Source organism: Haliotis rufescens, unplaced genomic scaffold, assembly GCF_023055435.1.
Source record: "Haliotis rufescens isolate VD_foot unplaced genomic scaffold, xgHalRufe1.0.p SCAF_2, whole genome shotgun sequence".
NCBI classification, from domain to species: Eukaryota; Metazoa; Mollusca; class Gastropoda; order Lepetellida; family Haliotidae; genus Haliotis; species Haliotis rufescens.
In genome coordinates, this window is record NW_025963890.1 from 47269449 (window position 1) to 47284395 (window position 14947).

The 14947-nt window shown below is 37.8% G+C and overlaps 1 protein-coding gene across 2 annotated transcripts in view; it reads right to left on the reverse strand.

Annotated features, from left to right (window-relative positions):
* Window positions 1-14947, reverse strand: part of LOC124142211 (zinc finger protein GLIS3-like) — a 112693-nt gene that overhangs the window by 75657 nt on the left and 22089 nt on the right. Inside the window, exon 1 of one of the 2 annotated variants that reach the window (XM_046510541.2) lies at window positions 8727-8871. The exons of the other annotated variant lie outside the window; for it this stretch is intronic. The gene's annotated coding sequence lies outside the window, so the exon portion shown is untranslated. Of the gene's footprint in view, window positions 1-8726; window positions 8872-14947 lie in introns of those variants that run through there. 2 annotated transcript variants of the gene reach the window in all.

The window sequence follows — 14947 nt, forward strand, 5'->3', positions numbered from 1 at the left end:
GAGAAGGGTTTAACATGGCCATATCATTTAATTTTAAGTGTTCAGATGTGAATGGCCAGCTACACCACACACTATAAATCATTAGTTATGACTTGTAATGTTTACAATAAACTGTACCATGTTTACCTCATGCTTATTAAGAGACTCAAACCGCTGATAACATTACTTCATAAATTCCATGTTAAAAGTCTATTTGTTGCATCCCAACTTTAAAGATGGAAGATTAATGTTTCATGCCATCAGACCATTAGCTGTTTTCAAGACTTCCGATAATTAGTATATGTATGCAACTCCAGGTATGGAGATCTTTGTGGACTAGCATATCTAAACACAATAACTATAATGACTATGGAATATTGGGGTGGGGAATAAGGGTGCAATGATACGGGGCCACGATGTGATATGCATCTCGATACAATGGTCACAATAAGATACGTATCTTGATTAGCCCGAATAAGAATAGAAAGGCCATGAACTGAAAAGTTTTGTTTGAATTTTAAAGAAAAAGTTAAATCTCTTACATGAGAGTCACCTCAGCCGTCACTGGTAATAGCAACTGATGAATCGTTTTTAATCCCTTCCAGGACATCAAGTTTATGATCATGCAACAATATGGGGTATTCTTTCTATGGTAAGTAGTAAAAACAAATTTTGTATGGACATGAATCATGATACAGGCCTTTGTGTATTGTATTGAAGTCCACTTACCGTGGAGCATTGAAATTTCATGTGGGGTTGTGTATGGGCTGGAGACTGGGGTGTGTGATCTGATGTGGGGTTGTGGTGTTAGGTTTGATGGGGGTTGTGGTGTGTGGTTTGATTTGGTGTAGTGGTGTGTGGTTTGATATGGGGTTGTGGGCTGGAGACAGGAGTGTGTGGTTTGATGTGGGGTTGTGGTGTGTGGTTTGATGGGGGGTTGTGGTGTGTGATCTGATGTGGGGTTGTGGTGTGTGGTTTGATGTGGGGTTGTGGGCTGGTGACAGGGGTGTGTGATCTGATGTGGGGTTGTGGTGTGTGGTTTGATGGGGGGTTGTGGTGTGTGATCTGATGTGGGGTTGTGGTGTGTGATCTGATGTGGGGTTGTGGTGTGTGATCTGATGTGGGGTTGTGTTGTGTGGTTTGATGTGGGGTTGTGGGCTGGAGACAGGAGTGTGTGGTTTGATGGGGGGGGTTGTGGTGTGTGGTTTGATGTGGGGTTGTGGTGTGTGGTTTGATGTGGGGTTGTGGTCTGGAGACTGGGGTGTGTGGTTTGATGTGGGGTTGTGGTTTGATGTGGGGTTGTGGTGTGATGTTTGATGTGGGATTGTGGTTTGATGTGGGGTTGTGGTGTGTGGTTTGATGTGGGGTTGTGGGCTGGAGACAGGAGTGTGTGGTTTGATGTGGGGTTGTGGTGTGTGGTTTGATGTGGGGTTGTGTAATTTTATTTTTTTTCAGAGATTGGGACAAAAAATGGCTTCAAAAAAAGCTTATAAACATTGAGGGTCACTTAATTTTTATCAACATCTTGCAGAAATCATGATCATCTAACCATGCTAACGCTACCTACATTACAAATGGTAAATTTGTGCACTGTATTGACAATTTGTGGACTGTATTGACAAGACTGTTGACTTGGCACTGTTTGATGAATGTTCTTATTTAAAATATGAAAAGACAAGTGTTGTCAGGGTATGTTAATTTCGTTTTGAAACTTCCTTAAATAAACTTAGGACAACATAAACATCTTCAAAATTGCCACACTTTGAATCAAACACAGAATACTTCAATTTTCCTTTCTTTGCTAAACTAATGGCATACCTATCAGTAAAAAGACTGAAAACAAACAGTCTTAGTGTCATACTAACGTACAACTAGCAAATCAGTCTTTTCTTAGTTTGACAAGGTAGGCTGCAAGGTGGGTATCGGCAGTCTGAGGAGGCTGCACTTGGGATAAGCGTTTCCACTCAGTTTACTTACGGTGGTCTCGCAACGCAAGTGTGGAGCCTTGAGCATTCTTGGCAACAATGACGAGTAGCATGGGGAAAAAAATCAACAATATATTTGACAAATATATCCATTTAGGTTAATGACTGTTCTAATCATACTTCCTCAATAAAGAAAAATACATACTAAGTAATGCCTAACTTAAAGTCATGTCTTTCGATAAAGTCAAAAAGATTTTTAGAAAAAGGAACAAATATTAATTTCTCATCAAGTGATCAAAGTGATCAAAATGCCTAAGGTTACTTATGACCTACGAGGACCTAACATGAAAAATGAAACAATATTTCTGTGAAGCTAAATATCTGAACAAAAACCATAGTGTGTGTCATGTGCAGATATGTAAAAACGCAAACATATCCGTTTCAGGGTCTATTTTTACGACACATTCTCATCGCTATGTGGTATTAGCAGAGTTTACACTTCTCCTCCCAGGTTCCTGTGTTGCAATGGAGTGCCAATAATCAGATTTACATAGCCAATAAGCAGATGTCAAAAATCAGGTGCCGCTATGCTTCCAGCCTGTTAAATCCCCTGCTGAAGTGGCTCCTATCCCAGGGACTGACCCGTCATGCAGTAACACACCTATAAGCCGGGGATAAGTCCTCGTATCACAACAATCCAAGACAAGGATGTAATACGACACGTATCATACATGGCACATATCATAATGCTTTACATATAGCATAGATAAACAATGCTCCACATTTCATGCCAAGGAACTTACAAAGATAATACGAACGTCCGATTCATGTATAAAATCAACAGGCTTGTTTGTAGAAGTCATGACACTAATGGCTGATAGTTGTTTTCAGACTTTCATTATTAATTTATCCTGACTTCTCAATGGCATGTTGTTGTTTAGTGCAAAGAATATAGTACTGGTTGCTGTGCGATATGACAAAGCTTTCAGTGCGATATGCAAGCCTAGAGCAACTGCCCTTTCCAGTAACTGATGGCACAGTCATCTTTATATTATAAGCTCCATATACAAGTGGATGGCCTAGTTCTGTTATTATTCTATATTTGACAAAGGATGAGTTGTGATTAAAGGCTTGAAATATCTTAATGGAAAGTATTGGACATGTTCATAGTACTGACACTTTCTTTTTGTTTGTTTGTTGTTTAATGCCGCTCTCAGCAATATTCCAGCTATATGAAGGCAGTCTGACCAGACAATCCAGTGACTGACATCATGAGCATCGATCCACACAATTGGAAAAACATGCAATGAGCCAGACCACCTAATCACGCTACTTGCCTCATTAAGATGGCATGGGTTGCTGAAGATCAGTTCTAACCCAGATCTTCAAAGGTAGAAATCAAAGTAATAATGATCTTACCTATTTATCATTTTGATGACAATTCTGTTCCAACATAATACCACAATCGTGACAATTATGGTTCAATCAAATTTCGAAAATTTAATGATAAAAGCATAATACCACATTAACAGACTCTCTTATCCCTTTAAAAAACAAATGTTGTATATTGCAGATATTAAAATTATCTGAGAGTGGATTTTGATATTTTGGACTTCTCCCTTTTTAAAATCCTGGATCCGCCTTTGGATCTTCATGTAAATATGAAGTCAGTAGAATTCCCAATATCATGGCTGAAACGGTTGACTACAGGAATATGACAAGAACTCCACAGCTTAGATACATTCTATCCACTGATACAGTATTTACATGTATGCATTAAATGATTCCTCAAATGTTCCTGCAATGAAGACTGGCATGCCAACATGTCAGAACACAGCGATCCTCATCCCAATACAGTAATGAGAACACCATCAACATCACTCTCAGTGTACCTGTTTCAGCCATCAACAGCAGATGACTAAATGTTCACAAAAGAAGTGCAGTGCTGCAACACAAAAAATCAAACCTAATAATATCCACATCAAGTTCTATTTTCGCCTAGTTGAGAACGACCAACCACTATCTGCCTCCGACGGTAATGCCAATGTATGAGTAGGACCTACTTGTATACATAGTCACAAGAAGGGGTGGGATACGGTAGATATTGCCATGCAGTATTTGGAATATGATACATCCATCACACCATGTTGAATATTTGCAGTATACTCCATTTCATGTTATCATTATCTATCTATTCAGGGTGTGATATAATATGTTCTCAGACACATTGTGGTTGTGATACATGTCACCATGATCCAGATACACACAGTTAATTATTTGCCTTTTGCATGCATCAGATTATCATGTACACAATGTAAAACTGTGTATAGCATTGTGCAGTAATGTATCATTATATTAGTAAATAGCTAACATGAAAATACAATCTGGGAGCTGTATTCTAGACTTGTTGGAAAACACCTACCCTCAAGCGTAAGAAATAGGCACTAGTCCTGTAGTCCTTGCCAAACTGCCCAATAGTTAAGGTATCATGAGGACAAGTAGAAATGTTTAAGGGTTTTCTACATGTTATCATTATAAGGACTAGTGGACTAAAAATGTTAGTTTCTACCGCTGCCCTCCCTGCAATGCTTCCTCAAAGTATACTTAGATGTCTCAAAGACACTAGAATAACAGACTCTCAGTGTGTGCTATTTACCCTATCCTTATGCTTGACAGCTGCATATTTCTCTATGAATTAAGGAAGTAATGAGAATGACCCAAGCATGGCTGAACCTGATCCTGAAGTTCACATGCATGTGGCAGCACTCATTCACTGCAAACTCATTACACAGCTATACATCACACATAATGCTCCAGGTATAGCATGACAGGTATGTACAGGAACTGGCCTTTATCTTTGGAAAATGATTATCAACAGAGGCAGTCACTCAGGAGAGACTATGTGCTTTCTTGTTTCAAACAGCTGTCAACCCTGCACAAATCAACATTGGTGCTACATACTAACCCTGTATAGATAAACATTATTGGTTATATCAACCTTGGGTATATCAACATTAACGCTATATGTCAACCATGTGTATATCAGCTTTAATGTTACATATCAACCTTGTGTACATCAACATGAATGCTATATGTCAACCCTGTGTATATCAGCTTTAATGTTATATATCAACCTTGGGTATATCAACATTAACGCTATATGTCAACCCTGTGTATATCAGCTTTAATGTTACATATCAACCTTGTGTGCATCAACATGAATGCTATATGTCAACCCTGTGTATATCAGCTTTAATGTTACATATCAACCCTGCATATATCAACCTTGTGTATATCAACATTATTGCTGTATGTCAAGCCTGCCTACATCAGCTTTAAATGTTACACATCAACCCTGCATATATCAACCTTGTGTATATCAACATTAACACCATATCATTATATGTCAACTCTGTGTATATCACCTTATATGTTATATACCAACCCTGTGTATATCAACCTTAATGTTACATAATAATGTAAAACAAAATGACATATCAGATCTTTTTCTTCAAAAGTTATCTGAAAATGTACCCATGACAATAGTCTCAGTCAAGTTTGTCTTGATAGTCTTGTGCTGAATGTTGAAGATTGCATTCAATGGGCAATGGTGGAATGAAAAAAAATAGTGATTATTTTCTTTCATTTTTATTATGTTAGTAAGTGTCAGCAGAATGAGTAAATCAATTTCTCTTAAATCTACCTATATACTACACTATGTACACCCATGTATTGCACATACCCCAATATATCATGTATATGTTATACCAATGTATTGCCTATATGTTTAATCAATACAGTGTCTATTTGTTAAATCAATATTTGGTCTATATGTTATACCAATGTATTGGCTATATGTTTAATCAAAATAGTGTATACATATTAACTAATATATTGTCCATATACTTCATACCCATGTATTGCCTATTTGTTAAATCAATATAGCGTCTATATGTTATACCAATATATTGTCGAATGTTATACCCATGTATTGCCTGTATGTTAAATCAATATTGTGTCTATATGTTATTCCAATGTATTGTCGAATGTTATACCTATGTATTGCCTGTATGTTAAATCAATATTGTGTCTATATGTTATTCCAATGTATTGTCGAATGTTATACCCATGTATTGCCTGTATGTTAAATCAATATTGTGTCTATATGTTATTCTAATGTATTGTCGAATGTTATACCTATGTATTGCCTGTATGTTAAATCAATATTGTGTCTATATGTTATTCTAATGTATTGTCGAATGTTATACCTATGTATTGCCTGTATGTTAAATCAATATTGTGTCTATATGTTATTCTAATGTATTGTCGAATGTTAAACCCCTGTATTGCCTGTATGTTAAATCAATACACTGTCTTTACATTATACCAATGCATTGGCTATATGTTAAATCAGTAGTAAAGGGTCAATATTTTATTCCAATATTTTGTCTATATGTTATACCAATATATTGTCTATGTGTTATACCTATGTCCTACCAATGTATTATAACCATGTGCTATCTCTATATATCGTCCACATGATCTAGGTGTAACATGATGTGTCACTGATGTGTTATATCGTGGTACCACGCACATGTTCACTCACCCATTGTAACCAACAAAGCTGGCATCAAATAGTGACCAGGTAACTTTAGGCTCATAGAGAGCATTGGTCTTCACATGTGTCACCTAATAGTTCAAACCTACTGACTTCATGACATTCCAACATTTCACAAGTACATTACACATCCATGTCACCTACCCGTATGTGGTATCATAGTTATAATGTGTTTTTGAAGTATATGTGCATATCACCTACAAATTAGAATGTGCACATCATCTATAACCTATATCGTAACTTTATGATCATGATCATCACAATCACAGACGAAAAAATACCATGCATGTAATTAAATTCATTTCATTACTATAGAATAATGTATTTATTGGCATACTATAATAAACTAATAATTTGATTTCCCAACCCCCCTCGTTACCCCACATCACAACATTTATCCCCTACAGATAAAGAAAAACACTATGTTTCGCTTTTCTGTCTCTACATGTTAAAAAACACCATACACAGTCATACCAGAGATTTCAGCTGCCTATGAATTACATCCATTGTCAGTTGATGTCAACAGCTGACTTGAACAGTTTGTAAACAAACAAATAAATAAATAAATAAATAAATAAATAAATAAATAAATAAATAAATAAATAAATAAATAAATAAATAAATCCTGCCTTACATTATTGAAAATATGTAATTATAAACTAATAATTAACTTATTGTGTTATTTATGTTTATCCCTGTACAATATGAAGCACATATTCATCTCTAAAAAACACTTTGTAATTATTCCACCGTGTATTATGACAAACATTCTTCATGAAACTTTAATACAGTGTAGTCTTAAACCACTTCCTGTGTTTTATTTGCAGATCAATACCATACATCCCCTGACAATCACAGTCTAAATCAATCTATCAACCAATGTGATGAATTAACACGTTTCTCCTTGGAATATCATATCATACCACAACAAATGTTGAAAATCAATGATCGTCCCTGACAATGAGGCTAATCTCTCCCTTAATCAACAAAAACATTAATCAGTGCCTAGTTATCTAGTTATCACTGCAAAACTTCTAGGAAAATGTGTTTTTTCCCCATCTAAAATCAAAGCTAACTGAATACGTCTTTTAGGAGACTGTTTGCTCCAGTATGAAAAACAACATACTGATGTCACCAGAAACTGTAATGTTAAAGCTGACACTTCTACGTCTCGTAAACGTTGCCAGATATACAGAAATAACAGCTAAAGAAAGAAAAACATTTACATTTATGATGCAATATCTAAACATAAACACAATTTGTTGATTCATGTTCTGTGATGAATGATACTTCCTGTCCTTTACACAATAGACTGGCAACATTGTATAAATCCTCAAATGTAGTCTTAGTTTTCACAGTTTCGTTTTTTAACATTGTAAATAATCTAAAGCAATAAAAAGACACGTATGTAGGATAAACACTTTTAATGCTGGAGTTAAAGGTTAGATATTTAACTTAACTTAACTGAACAGCTTGACATAATGTTGATAGTAAGTTCAACAATTAAATGTCCAGTAAATTTCATCAAGAGTATATATGTATATATATGTATACATATATATTATATATATATATATATATGTGTGTGTGTGTGTGTGTGTGTGTGTGTGTGTGTGTGTGTGTGTGTGTGTGTTTTCAAGCAAGATACATTTGAACATATGTATCCGTTATATCCAGGTATGTATTGCACAATGACACCTTTATATAGCCAATAGAATTGAACAGTGAACTAACTCAAATACACTTAACAATTTGTTTCACAGACACATGGGCTGTTGGTTTTTTATATTGACAAATCTGTACCTTCAAAATAAAGAAAAGGTTTACAGTGCACATTCAATGACATGGTGAATAAATAAACATGGGGTCTCTTCCTGCCCCCCCCCCCCCCCCCCCCCCCCCCAAAAAAAAAATCTGCCCCTCCCTCCCCTCATCGCCAGACTTGTTACAGCACATTCACTGCCAGTGCCAACGTTGTTCTGACAATCATTGCTTTACAAGCAGAAGGTGATGCCAATTTTAGCAGACTTTAACGAATACCTTACGAAAGCTGAGAAACGAGTGAGTTAGTCATTTCGTTGGCTGTGCAAGCAGACGTCAGCCCGCACCTTACGGGACCTGCTACCCGTACATGCCAGCTCAGGTCGTTTAACTCCGTAACAGGATAACAGAATCTAGCATAAGACAATGGGCAACACTCTTACCACTAATTTGTATAGTCCGGGTAGCGTCCTCACATGGTGACGTAATTGGCGAGTTGCTATCCGTAAGTGTGAACACCGGGAAGTAACCAAGAACTGGCGTCCGCCACTACACGGTAGATACCGCGAGATGGCGCTGTTTGGGCTTCTAGGAATATGGCGACTTCTACCTATAGTCCGTATCAACATTGGACTGTCAGGTGTGCACAGGTAGATCCGCGATTTATTGTACTGCCTGCGTCTTATGTTTTCGATTACAAAACCTGATTAGCTGATAAAAGTTTATATTGCCAGTTCTATGTTTTTGAAGTTTATGGTTTTATCATCTCCCTGGTATAATATTCGACTTATATATAAATTGTCTGGTCGGGCGATATTATATTTTGTCTGGCGTGATATTGTGTTTTTGTCTGGAGAAGTGCAAAATATAAGTAAAAATAATACCACTTTATTGCATGCTATTCGGGATGTTTGGTTTATTTCAGAAATAACTTATGCGCTGCTCTGTGAACGGTGGTATTTTCTGAAACAGTATAGGCGCCAGTGGCCCGCTCCACAAAGCTGTCTGAGTGTTAAGTGATCTCACGTCCAATACTTTAACATAGACTTACGGCTGTCGGAGCGCTACGATCGCTTTGTGTAACGGGGCCCAGGAAAATAACGCTTAGAAACATATTGAATGGTACCATACAACTGGAATATCACCAAGTGTGGCGTTAAACAACATTCAGAAAGTTCCGATGCAACACGACCAAAGTGTAATAATCTGAAATGCATTGACCTCGGTCCGGTCGTTTGTCACTGATTATTACTCATTTTGTTTGTTTGTTTGTTTGTTGTTTAACGCCGCACTCAGCAATATTCCAGCTATATGACGGCGGTCTCTAAATAATCCAGTCTAGACCAGACAATCCAGTGATTGACCTCATGAGCATCGATCTACAAAATTGGGATACGATAACATGCATCAACCAAGTCACTGAGCCTGACCATCCGATTCCGTTAGTCGCCTCTTACGACTTTCGCCTTTCACTAGTCTTTCTTACAGACCCTGATACAAATATATATCAAATACAGCCCATGCAAGTCTATAATGTTTGGCAAGTCTAGATTACTGGGCTCCCTTTTATTATATTATTATTAAAATAACTTAACAACTGTTCTTTCTGTACGATATGTTCATTTCAGAGGCTAGATGTTTGTCTAGCCTTTCACGGTCGTTACTCATTACAAAATATAGCCGTCTGGTTGACTGGTCGTCGTCTTGTAACAGTAGATTACTAAATTAATCCCGTTGTGTTTCAAAACCAGTTTCGCTCGTTTACGTTTTGAAATGCACTGTAATAAAACAGCATCTAACGGGGACGGGTGTAGTAATTTATTTATAACTCACTAAAGGTTTGAAAATTATCGAGATTCAACTTTGTAACAAGACGTTGCAGGTACTGGGTGGCGTATGGATATAGAGAAGCTCACTCGAGTGTCTTTTGTTATCAAATATATCAACGAGTGTTGAAATATTTTATATATAAAAGTCACGATGGTGAGATTATATTTATCATCCAACAGAATTCTTCCAACTTATTTCTGTTTGTAGACAGTTATAAGCAGTGTCTTAGTGTAAAAAGTACTGCCAACAGCTTCAGTAGCAGAGCCATTAGTGATGTAATTTGATTATGACGTCATGGCAACCAATGACGTCACAATGGTCTGCAAATCATATGTGATGCAATTTCATTGCAGCGATATCTACTGTGTAGACATCGCTTGATCTCAACCAAGCGATATCTCCTGTGGGCGCCACTGTTGGATGATAAACAACATTAATTTTGTAGCTGACCTCGACTGATCCACCTTGCAATACAGTGCCTGCGCAGCTTTCTCCGATCTCGATTAAAAGAAACGATAAGATGCCGATTTTAAAACATGTTCATAATGGTATTTCTATGCACAACATCACAAGGTGAGAAACATCTGCACTGTCGTGAGTTCAGTGTAGACTAGGGGAGCACGAGTCGTTCAGAGTCGATCGAGTCATTGATATCATGTTTTCTATATGATTTCATACGAGTCAGCAGATGGCTTATATGTTATGGAAGTGAATACGGTTAAGCTACACCATTTTGACAAATTCGGAGCACGAAAGATTCACGACACGAGATTGCATCGGTTGACATGAGGACATTTCTAACAACCCTCCACTTGGCCCAAGGGGCGCTACTCTCATTTGCAACACGAAGTTCAAGGTCGTAAGTAGACACGGCGATGATGTTTCGACATAATGTTTTGTTTATTAGTGAAGCTCTAATCTTATAATGACACGATGTTTGCACTACTACAAAACAAAAGTAAGAGTTCGTAGATATACATACTCACTATTTCAATCTGTGATAGTTCATAGGCACCTTGAGTGGTCGGGTAGCCTAGTGGTTAAAGCGTTCGCTCGTCACGCCGAAGACCCGGGTTCGATTCCCGACATGGATACAATGTATGAAGCCCATTTCTGGTTTCCCCCGCCGTGATATTGCTGGAATATTGCTAAAAGCGGCGTAAAACCATACTCACTCACTCACAGGCAACTGCAAACGTCACGGGAAAATGAAGTTGAATATGGCAATAGTACACAGCGAGTTGTGAGATGTGTGTGTCTCTGTATCTCTGGTGTTTTGTGAAAAATAGTTGCATTTGTCGGAAGAAGATTGCCCGCCTGTAAACAGAGTAAGTTCCGCAGTGCTGCCGACCCTTCTATTAGAATGACCAGCTGGTGATGTTATGAAACAATGCTATTAAAGGTGTATTGTTATTAAGCGGGTGGTTTATTCACGAGCTTTCAATTTCATACCAAGTGAAATTAGTTTTTGCATGTCCTGGTATAAATAAACCTGATATGATATATCTTATTTATTACCCACGATTATTTTGAGTTATTACCAACATAATTACGCCATGTCCACGTGAGCAAAGTGGGCATTAGTACAAAGTATGCAAAATGTTTACATAGAACCGCACCACTTCCCGCATACATATCTCTTGGAGCGAATTTAGAGACCGCTGACTTAAGTGGGAAATGAAACCAAATGGCAAAATGTCATTCCCTCTTTGTGATTTATACTTGTTGAACCGTCGCGACTACACACAGGTCGTCAAGCTTCTTCAGTGTTCATATAGCGCACTAGACTGAACTATCCTTTATTACTTGCCCGTGAAGAGATCACCCGTTTAATAAACATACAGCTGTATTACACATTGTGTAATACCAAAACGCGTGCTCATGTACTCTCGGAACACGTTTCACGAAAAAATTAATATTGAAAGCTCTCAACATTCCTTGGCTTATTCAACGACATTGAGTGTGGAGTTGATAGATCACTGAGAGGAGCTTATGCACACTCGATGACCCCAGCAACCTTGTTGCTAGGCTGACGTCACATGGCATTGTTTCGCCGATGGATCTTGCAAAAAAATTCCACAAATTAGGTCATCGGGTATTGTGACGTTATTGTAAACTTTGAGGTGCAAGGCCTGCTCAACAAGGCGATCGTATTGTAGCGCAACGACAGTCGTTAGTCTAAGTTAAAGTATGTGAGTTGCGAAAGTCTTAGCCCTACGATAATTTTGTGAATTCTAAAGGTGGACCGTTGTATGGTATTAAATTCATACGTTTCAACTTTTGACGTGTTTGAAGTATTACTCTTTTAAACTCAATTGGACTATGCCGTGGATCGTGTAGGTGTCAGCCTATTCATACTCAACAGTATAATTCTAAAAACGTTATAAATGGCAAGAGAGAAATAAAATACTAAACTCGCTCCCGTGTAAAACCAATTTTATAAAACTCGTGAATAGTTGTGGTGTCTGATACCACAACTATTCACTCGTTTCATGAAATTGGTATAACACGGGAGCTCGTTTAGTATTCTATATATAAACAATGAGCTAAAAGACAAGTTAGTAGTTCAAGTAAATTCAAGAAACAGTCCTCATCGCGATGATTATCGCCAGTGTAAGTCTTAACACATGACGGATTTCATGAATGTAGATCTAGCAGCACCATTTGACAAGCACAATTTAGCGCATATAATGAAAATTGTAAGATTCAAAATTCGGAGTTTGGTAGGTAGCCCACTATCTGCTATATATTGGTAGACATAACGTTCATACATCTGCTCATCTATTCTTCTTAGAACCACACCAAGTGCAGTAGGACCGCATTCATCAATTTTCAGCTTGTTTTCATGGATTTTCAAAGGCCTAATTGATTTTTTGGAGCTAATTATTTCCTTTCTTGGCCATTTCTTTCAGTTTATCTGGCAACAGGCGATTCTACACGAAATGTTTTCTTCGCCAATCGAGACCCATAATATTAAATTCTATGTGAAACGTGTATGTAATCCATGACCCATTTATGTACCTACGAACATGCATCAGGTGTACAAATTTGGTTTTCAATGAATAAATTACAATGTAAAGTATACATTCTTGTTAATGAATGAATGAACCAAAAGTAGTACCAGAAAGGTCAAAGTTTTTTGTTTGTCTTTTTGTTGTTTAACGCCGCACTCAGCAATATTCCAGCTATATGACGGCAGTCTGTAAATAATCGAGTCTGGACTAGACAATCCAGTGATTGACATCACGAGCATCGATCCACACAATTGGGATACGATGACATGCATCAACCAAGTCAGCAAGCCTGACCACCCGATCCCGTTAGTCGCCTCTTACGACAATCATAGTCGCCTTTTACGGCAAGCATGGGTTGCTGAAGACCTATTTTACCCCGGATCTTCACGGGTCTCATGTTATGACAGACGTGTTTCATAACAGTTTGTTATGCTACCTGTTCACTCAGTACCACGTGGGTAATAAATAGAGATTTTTGCGCGTATTATACTGATTTTACGAAACGAGTATCAGATCTTGTGTTTTCCGAGCCTGAGCGAGAGTAATACATAAATTCTTACACGCGTTTCGTAAAATCAGTACGACACACATGTGAGTGGAATAATTTCTTATTATCCATTATTTCTTCATACTTTGGAGCTCCGCTTTAGAAAAATGCTCAGATCAAATCCGCCGTCTTAGAGAACCACAATCGTTTCTAGTGTGACGTCATTCCGACCTCAAGTGACAATAAGATTCGAATAACGTCAAAAGTGCCGGATGACGTTTAGTGTAGATACGACATTTATTAATTTATTTCTAACTTTATTATCAGGGTAACGTTATTTTTCAAGGCATTATCATTTGCAGAAGCGCGAGGTCTTCCATTAACTGCCCGACGAAGGACGTCAGCTAACAACGGACGTGATAATGGCCCGTCGTCAAGCAATACGAGGGCGTTATAAAGTTACAGTTGCCCGCTCATTTCTGATAACGTGCGGGCGGTTTAATGATAATTCTATCAATTTTAGCTATAATTGGTAGTATAGACCCTTACAAGTCGCATGTGCAGCCTGTACAGATATCATGACGTCATAATGTTCATGTGAGGTCAATTGCTTGTTACGTCATAACTGACTCCCCACGCACTTTGAATTACCATAAAAAAATATATTCTTAAAATAATGTGTCGCAAAATAGATTTCATTTTCACATAGAAATATTTCACGGAAAGTAAGTTTTGTAACTCGTGACCACGTTATAAGACTGCTGGGTGTACGGGACTTTACGAGCTGAACATACGTGTGTATCCCTGGACCTAGGTCTCGTGGTGTGCGAGTCCATTCAGCTCGTACAAGCGCGAACACCCCGTAAGTAACACGTGTAACTCATTGGCCTATTACCATTACTCGTTAAAGAAACTAGCTATTTCTCTGTGGCGTATCTTGTAAATAAGAAATAAACGACGAGTTGGAGTTGTTTATCGTAAAAGAAAACTCTGGAGGGAGAATAAATCATGAGGACCGCACTCCCGAGTGGTTTATTCTCCCTGCAGTGTTTTATTGTACGACAAACAACGACCACGAGTCGTTTATTTCTTAAATGAGATATCAACATTATGTACAGCATCTTTAAGGATGTAAGTACACGCTTTAAAAATATTTACCCGTATTAAAATAATACCTCAATAGAATTCGCACTCGGCAATGTCGGACATGTCCATTTTGTGCATAGGTGGTATTTCCCGCATATTCTCACAATCCTCATGTCGATTACCTGTACCTTTCTCCCAATGACGATTGTCATGTCTCTCCCGCTTTCGGATGCGATCGTTCGACCAT